General features: G+C 35.7%; 1 long non-coding RNA gene across 1 annotated transcript; it reads left to right on the forward strand.

The window, feature by feature from the left end:
- The first annotated feature begins 594 nt into the window (after window positions 1–594).
- LOC140321092 (uncharacterized) lies at window positions 595–3,310 on the forward strand. Its single transcript, XR_011918822.1, has 3 exons — window positions 595–674; window positions 766–837; window positions 2,993–3,310. It is a non-coding gene; the product is annotated as an uncharacterized lncRNA (long non-coding RNA).
- The last annotated feature ends 4,440 nt before the right edge of the window (window positions 3,311–7,750 follow it).

Below are 7,750 nucleotides of genomic sequence, written 5' to 3' on the forward strand. Positions count from 1 at the left end.
CCTTATTATATATAGATGTTGTTTAAAGTGTATCTAAACGCACAAGGAAAGTGAAAAATATTTTAGCTTACTAGTTCTTACACTTACCTATGCTATGGTCCCCATTGTCCTCCACTGCATTGAAGTATTGCTGTTTTATGCTGTAGGTGTATTAAGGTGTGTATGTGTTTGGATTCTGTGTTAACACACACACATAAAACTATAAAATTATGTGATAAGTACTCATTAAGGTATAAAAAGCACACAAGCAAAACAAAGGAAACTAGTGGGTGATCAATCCTTCTTCTACAATTATTAAAAACACTGGCACACTTTCTAAAAATGTTTTTAAAAGTGTAGCATGTTTACTTATCAAAGTGAATATGCACTTAACAAAAGAGGTGAAGATGTGCTGACTTAATTCACCCAATCATATGCCAGCAATTTGTTGGGGGCTTATATTGGGCTATTCTTTGCAAAGTAAATTGTCACACATTTTTATCTTGCAGTAAACTACATGAAAATTCAAATAGGAGAACTTAAAATACACACACACAGGAATAGAACCCCTTACTGGTATAGATTACATCATTTTAAAGAGATTTTTTTTGTATAGGAATGGTAAATGGAGGTCTCAATGGAAATTCACAATCTCCCAGTCTACTGCTCAGCTAGTTGGACTACTCAAAATCCAGGTAAATAAATTGTCAGAAAATATGTATTCCGTTTGAATATTATATTATAAAATGTATAATAATATATTCAAGCTCTTCCTATTATTTATAGGTTCATTACTTTGAAGATGGCAATGTTCAGCTGGTGAGCCACAAAGATATACAAGAGTCCATACCAGTCTCTGTAAGTAGAGCATTTCCAGTAACACCAAAACAATTTTACTATAAATGTTTAAAATAAAACAGAAGTGTGTATGTGCAATATAAAAAATAACAAAACATTTTTTCTTCAATTTTTTTAAAATTCTGAATTACTTATTATATTGTTTTAGTGAAATGTGTTTAAATTATTTTATCTAAATATGGACTAATATCAGTGGGCTGGGCAAAACCAGCTTACTTTTAGGTGCACTCTGCTTGCAAAAGATCAGTTTTAGATACTTCTAGGATCATTCAGAGTTCATTAAAGGAGCATCAGACCTCATCTGCATTTGTCCTTCTGCTATGCTTCAAGCTGGCTGTTAGCACAAATCCTACTGCAAGTAGCAAAATTAGAGTGTCACTAATTGTTGCCTACTGGGGACCGCTATGATGTTAGAACTTAAAGAGCACACATGACAATTATAGAAACACGTGCTTTGATACGGAACTGTGTCTGCAGATTGTGCATATTACTCAGCATGCTCATTCTTTATTGTTATTCTACCTGGCAGACCCCAGTGGGCGACCTTTAGACACTCACAGCATTTGTGACCCACAACAGTACATCATAGATTTGCTTCTCCAACAAATAGATCTTTGACTTCAGCCAAGTTTGTACAATGAGCAGCAGGTGGCAGTTTTGCAGCATTACACAATCCATCTACAGTGTACAATATGACTGATTTGCAATGCTTATCCTCCATAAACCTGAAATGAAAAGCCACAGACAAAAGCAACTATATCCTGCTTAAACAAGAAAAAATAAATATTAAGCATAATCATATCAGCACACATATAACATGTATTGTTTTACTTAAAAAAATATACCTGACCAAATTAAATTCTGTGGCAAACACGAGTTGAGGAGGCCTTTATTAAGATCAGGCCCATACTCAAGAGTGCCTGCAGGAGAGGTCCTTATCCCCAATGGCTGGGCACTTTTTGTCGTACGCAGTACTAAAACAGTAGATGTCCAACCATTGTCTTCCTTTTCTTGGGTCTGGGGGGGGGGGAATTAGAAGGAAAAACAAGAGACTTTAAAAAAAAGGGGGGGCTCTAAAGTAAAGGGGGGCTCCTGATGTAAGGGGGTTATCTGACATGATGAGGAGACTCAGATGTAAAAAAGAGTCTCTAATGTAAAAGGCAAATCTCTAATATAAAATAGGGAGTTTGATGTTAATTGCAGCCTGATTTATTAAAGCCAAGACTGGAGAAGATAGGCTATTATGGAGGAACACGGGTGATCCAGCAAACCTGGAATGCATTTGGTCCAGTATTTAAAGCATTTGCCAGCTAATAACAAATGTTTTGTTATTCCAAGTTGGAATGTGTTCTTCTGCAGAGGGTGTTCCGTATTTGAATGGGGAACTTTGACTGGAAGGTGGGAACTTTTATGTGGGCATTGGTGTAAAGATAGGGGTCCATATTTTAGGGGCAGCTTGTAATGTGACGTTGAAAAGTCTAATGTAAAAAGGCACGCCTAATATAAAGGGGGGCTCCCCTGAAGAAGCTCATTCTAAATGGCACCCACAGATATGCTAGAATATCACTCCAAAAGTCTCATGAAAGTAACTCTAGTGTTCATAATTTTGGTTACAAATTATGTTTTTGCAATTACTTCAAATGTCTTCATTGATCTTTTAATATTTATTTTTATCTTTTTTTGAGTATTTATATAAATGTTTATAATGTATATAAATGTTTTTGATTGCAATTTTTGATAAAAGTTGGTTATTACATGCAATGACTGTTTAGGCATTACCTAAAGTCACCTTAATATTATTTGTTTTACTAAAAATGTAAGGGATAAAACCAGAGTGTAAATTACTAATGGCAATTAATGCTTTTTAATGCTTGCAACTATTTTAATTATGTTTGTTTTTATGTGTGTAACCTCTAATCACGTAATTCCATGCAGGGCATATGGTTCTATAAATACAGTTGGGTGAGTTCAGAGGAATGGCAGTGCTAATACCAGTGAACACATTAGGATCTTTGCAGACTCAGTGGATGAGGGTACACATATCTATATGGGATTTAGCTAAATGTACAGACTGTGTTTGTTTGCAGTGCCAAATAAAAGCTGTTTTAATATATATCTGTATGTACTGTGTTTTCTTCTTTTTTTTTTTTTGTAGGGGGAAGCTCAAACTGCTAAGGAGTTTGTAAAGATAGTAGAAGAAGTGGAAAAAAAGTATCAGGTATGTTTTTACCTCCTGGCATTGTACATCATATAAGACTGTAAAAAAAACACAATCCGCATATGAATATGCTTGTTTCAGCTGGAATTATTTGTATTAGATGCCATAGTGCAAAAGTGTGTTCTGCACCTTTTGTTCACACACCTATGTTGTATTGTAAATTTAATGTTTTGTCTCCTACTTGTGCTCCTGTGTTGTCTCCCTGTAATATATTCTATGAATGTCTGGCAGGCTTGGTGCGCTATTATCCCTATCAACAAATGATGATCCAAACATATACAACTGATATGAAAAAAGTTCATGTAGACAAGAAATGGGGCTTTAGGAGATAGGAGGAGAGGAGAGATTTACAATAAAGTCCCAACAATTGCATAGGAATGTTAAAAACTAATTATATATATATATATATATATATATATATATATATATATATATGACACTTAGTGCAAGCTACCTTCCTATTCACTCCTTGATGTCCCCTTGAGGCTAGCAGAGAATGTTCTGTAGAACATCTTGCACAGGACCCATAACTGTATAGAGTGGCAAAAGTTTTTTTTGTAAGGTTGCTCCAAATATTTGTGACCCTTCCTCAGCTATCACTCTTGAACAAAACCATCAATAATTGTCAGAGGCAGACAACCATTCATAGTTATTGACCTTTACATTTCAAATACCTCAACAGTAGCATGCAGAAGCAATCCATTAAAAAATATATATATATTTGGCTAATTACAGCCTAGCTGCCAAAGCAAATAATGTTTGGCAAAGTATACTTCAGCTTAGGGCAGAATCTATACATTTGTATAAATTACCCATATGATCACGAATTCGAAGTGTACAATACACAATTATGATCCTGAGAAATGGTAACAAACCAATATTCTTAATGAGGTAACAACTGTTTCAGAACATTTGTGTTTAAAATAAATTGATTTACCTTTCTGAAATCTGCTGTTTCTTACTTTTATCAAAAACATTTTTTGTAACTCTTATGGGGTTAATTTTTAACAACTGCAGATAAGAATTCCGTAGATGTGTAGTACAGCACGGTGGTTCAGTGGTTAGCACTCTTGCCTTTGCAGCACTGGGTCCCAGGTTTGTATCCCGGCCAGGACTCTCTCTCTGCATGGAGTTTGCAGGTTTCCCCAGTGTCTGTGTGGGTTTCCTCCCACATCCAAAAAAAAAAAAATTAGATTAGGTTAATTGGCTTCCCCCCAATAAATACATTGACCTTAGACTACAATAATGACATATGACTATGGTAGAGACATTAGTTTGTGAGCCCCTTTGAGGGACAGTTATTGTCATGACTATGGTCTTTGTACAGCACTGCGTAATATAATGGTGCTATGCAAATACTGTATAATAATACACAAATCTATTGCTAGAAAGCCCCATCTATGATCATCAATTTATTTGTAAATAAATATAAAGAGGTAAATAAATAATAAATATAAAGAGGTACTTTGAAGTAGGTAACTCTCAACTGTTTTTTGTCCTCGGTTTCAAAATGTGAATCCTGTTTCCCTTTCAGTTTACACATAAAGATAAATTTATAAAGCAGTGAATCTGACATTTACCAAAACATTCCCTGGTAAAGAATCAGTCTCTGACATTGAAATACATGGAGCTGGAAGATTCCCAACCAGATACATTTTTGCTGAAGGTCAAATTCTTTGCTTTATAATTAGACCTCAAAATTGTGTTGTTGCATATTTGTGGTGTATATGTACATTGTAAATGCATAATAAATGCTTACACCTTGTGAAAATACTATTGCTGGATTTCTTTTTTTATTTCTTTTAACACTGAATTATTTTCAGTGTACATTGTCTTTTCTTTTTAAAAACATAATTCAGAGTTAACCAATTAGATTGTTGAAATGTTCAGGCTGAAGGAGGTCTTACCTAACCTAGTTTCACATCTTAGTGAGTCACTGACTTAGAACAAGTACTGAAAGTAAGTATTAATGGTAAATGAAACTGCTGCATGTTTGTTGTAAGGTCCCGACTCACAACTAAATTGTCCCGACTCACAAATAAATTGATTTAATAAAACCAGGTTAAGGATGGCAGCCCTAAAGCCTGCACATTTTAAGGTTTTACCAATGACAGCTCTCCTATTCTCATAGATTTATCCTAAATTTTTGTATCCTATGTGTCACTATGTGCAATAATAGAAAATAGGCCTCCACCCACAACATATGATGCATCCTGCACACAATAAACATATTTTAAATTAAAGATGCCTATTACTAAAACCATTATTGTAGAAAATTATCCACATATCTGTTTAATAAAAATTATACCCATGGTTAACATATGTTACTTTTATTTGATAGGTCAAAGAACCAAAGAATGGTTAATGCTTAAATTATTCTGTGAATCTGCTAGTGAAAACTGTATTCGCCCTAATCTCCATATCAGTCATTTACAAGTGACGGAGTAGGGCACTTTGCCCCTGATTCATCATTGAAATCCGCGATCGCTGGAAGCGTGATAATACGCGCGACCAGCGATCGCGGATTACCGCGGTCCGGGGGCTCGAGTGCGCGCGTACACTCGCGTCCTGAATCTGAAGCCTGCACATTTTAAGGTTTTACCAATGACAGCTCTCCTATTCTCATAGATTTATCCTAAATTTTTGTATCCTATGTGTCACTATGTGCAATAATAGAAAATAAGCCTCCACCCACAACATATGATGCATCCTGCACACAATAAACATATTTTAAATTAAAGATGCCTATTACTAAAACCATTTCTGACATAATTGTAAAAAAATTATCCACATATCTGTTTAATAAAATTTATACCCATGGTTAACATATGTTACTTTTATTTGATGGGTCGAAGAACCAATGAATGGTAAATGCTTAAATTATGCTTAAATTAATCTGCTAGTGAAAACTGTATTCACCCTAATCCCCATATCAGTCATTTACAAGTGACTGAGTAGGGCACTTTGTCTCAACTCCTTATGGCTCTCAATGTTTGAATACATACCTGCTGAAGCTCTGTATATCATAGATATACCCTTTAAAATGGCAGTGCTTGGGCCTGCTTATAGGTTGTTCCAGCCATCATTTTTAGTGCTTTTGCTACTTTTTTGAAAAAGAGCATCTTTTCAGTGTGCATTTTTTTAATTTATGGCCCACAACACAAACAATCTACAAAAGCAGGGCAATAGAAAAGTTAAACAATCCTGTCTACGAATTAAGTATAATTTCAATGGTTGCAGGAAAATTGCTTTTAGCATTGACAGAAAGTCAAGATCAGAGACTGTGGGTGTTAATAGAATTCTAGAAGACTTGTGGAAACCCAAGGCCCTTAAAAATGTATTTCCCTTACCTGATGCTTTCCATTAAAGTTAAGCTTTATGTCCCTTGCTGAGGTCAGACACAGAAAGGTACATAACATTTTCAGTTTAGCAATGGAAGCCTTTTTTTTTCTCCCAGTATAGGTTTTCTTTACCGTGCAGAAGTACTGTGGTTTGGTACAGTGGTTTGCTGTGGTCATGTTGGGGAGATTTGGTGTTTTGATTAGGTGCTAAATCTCCACATGGCATTAGGACTTACAAAAGAGACAAAGTGATAAGGAAGAATGGCAAATGGCAGTGCAACAAGAGTTAAAACAAAAAGTATATTATAAGCAGTTGGTCTGTGTATGAATGGCTAAATTCATATAAGAAAAAAATGTGAACAGACGGGTTCAATATTGCAGAAGGGACAGGTGATGTTCCCTCTGCAATACAATTATCTTACCTGCCTGTTCGCAATCTTTTTTTTAATAAACACTGAGCTGTACATGCGCAGCTCATCATTTGATGCAGAATATCCTGGTATCCAGGGGCATGCTGGGATTCTCAGCATCACATGTACAAATTAACTCTCATGCACACACCACATTAATGAATGGACTCCCATGCACACAAGAGAATGAGTTACCCTTTTGGCTTTGCCAATCAAGACGGCTGAAGATACAGAACCCGGAAGAAGACCATGTGAAAATGGTGGTGCCTACAATGAAGTGAAAACTTCAGAGTTTCATTAAAAAAATTAAGACAGTTAAGTCTATTTGTTGTAGAATGGACATTGACTGTTATGTCATGCCTGCACCAAGGTTCTGAATACAATGCTTTGAAAGTATGTTTAAGCCTCACAAATTCACTGGCTTTAATATGCAATGTTTTTCTCACACTGCTCTTCAACCTGTTTTGGGCTTCGACCTCCTACCAGCATAGCACTGCAACTTTAAATGGCCGTATAAAGTTATTTGGAATATATTTTTTGGGGGGTGAAGCTAAGTGGTGGTGATAAATATACCAGCCAGGACTGGATTTGGGTGGCATGTTTACTCCTTTCACAGCTGTATTAGTATCATCATATATTATAAAAGTGCTTAGAACAGGGCTTTTCTGTCATGGTTTCCACCAATGACCCTCCACTATCATCATGGCTGCTCCACCCCCCAAATATTTTTGTCTCTGGCCCTGTTACCATTCTGTAATGGTAGAATTCTGACCTCTCCTTTTCTAAATTCTCAGTGTTTTGTTAGTCATGCTGATTTATTGGCTTCTACACTTTCTAAATCACTGACCCAGATTTAGTAGATCCAATGTTAAGACTGCACACTTATTCAGGTTAGAGTACACTGAACCCAGGCAATTAGTAAGTTAGCTATTTATATACAGATC

This window comes from Pyxicephalus adspersus, unplaced genomic scaffold (genome assembly GCF_032062135.1).
Source record: "Pyxicephalus adspersus unplaced genomic scaffold, UCB_Pads_2.0 Sca681, whole genome shotgun sequence".
Classification (NCBI taxonomy): Eukaryota; Metazoa; Chordata; class Amphibia; order Anura; family Pyxicephalidae; genus Pyxicephalus; species Pyxicephalus adspersus.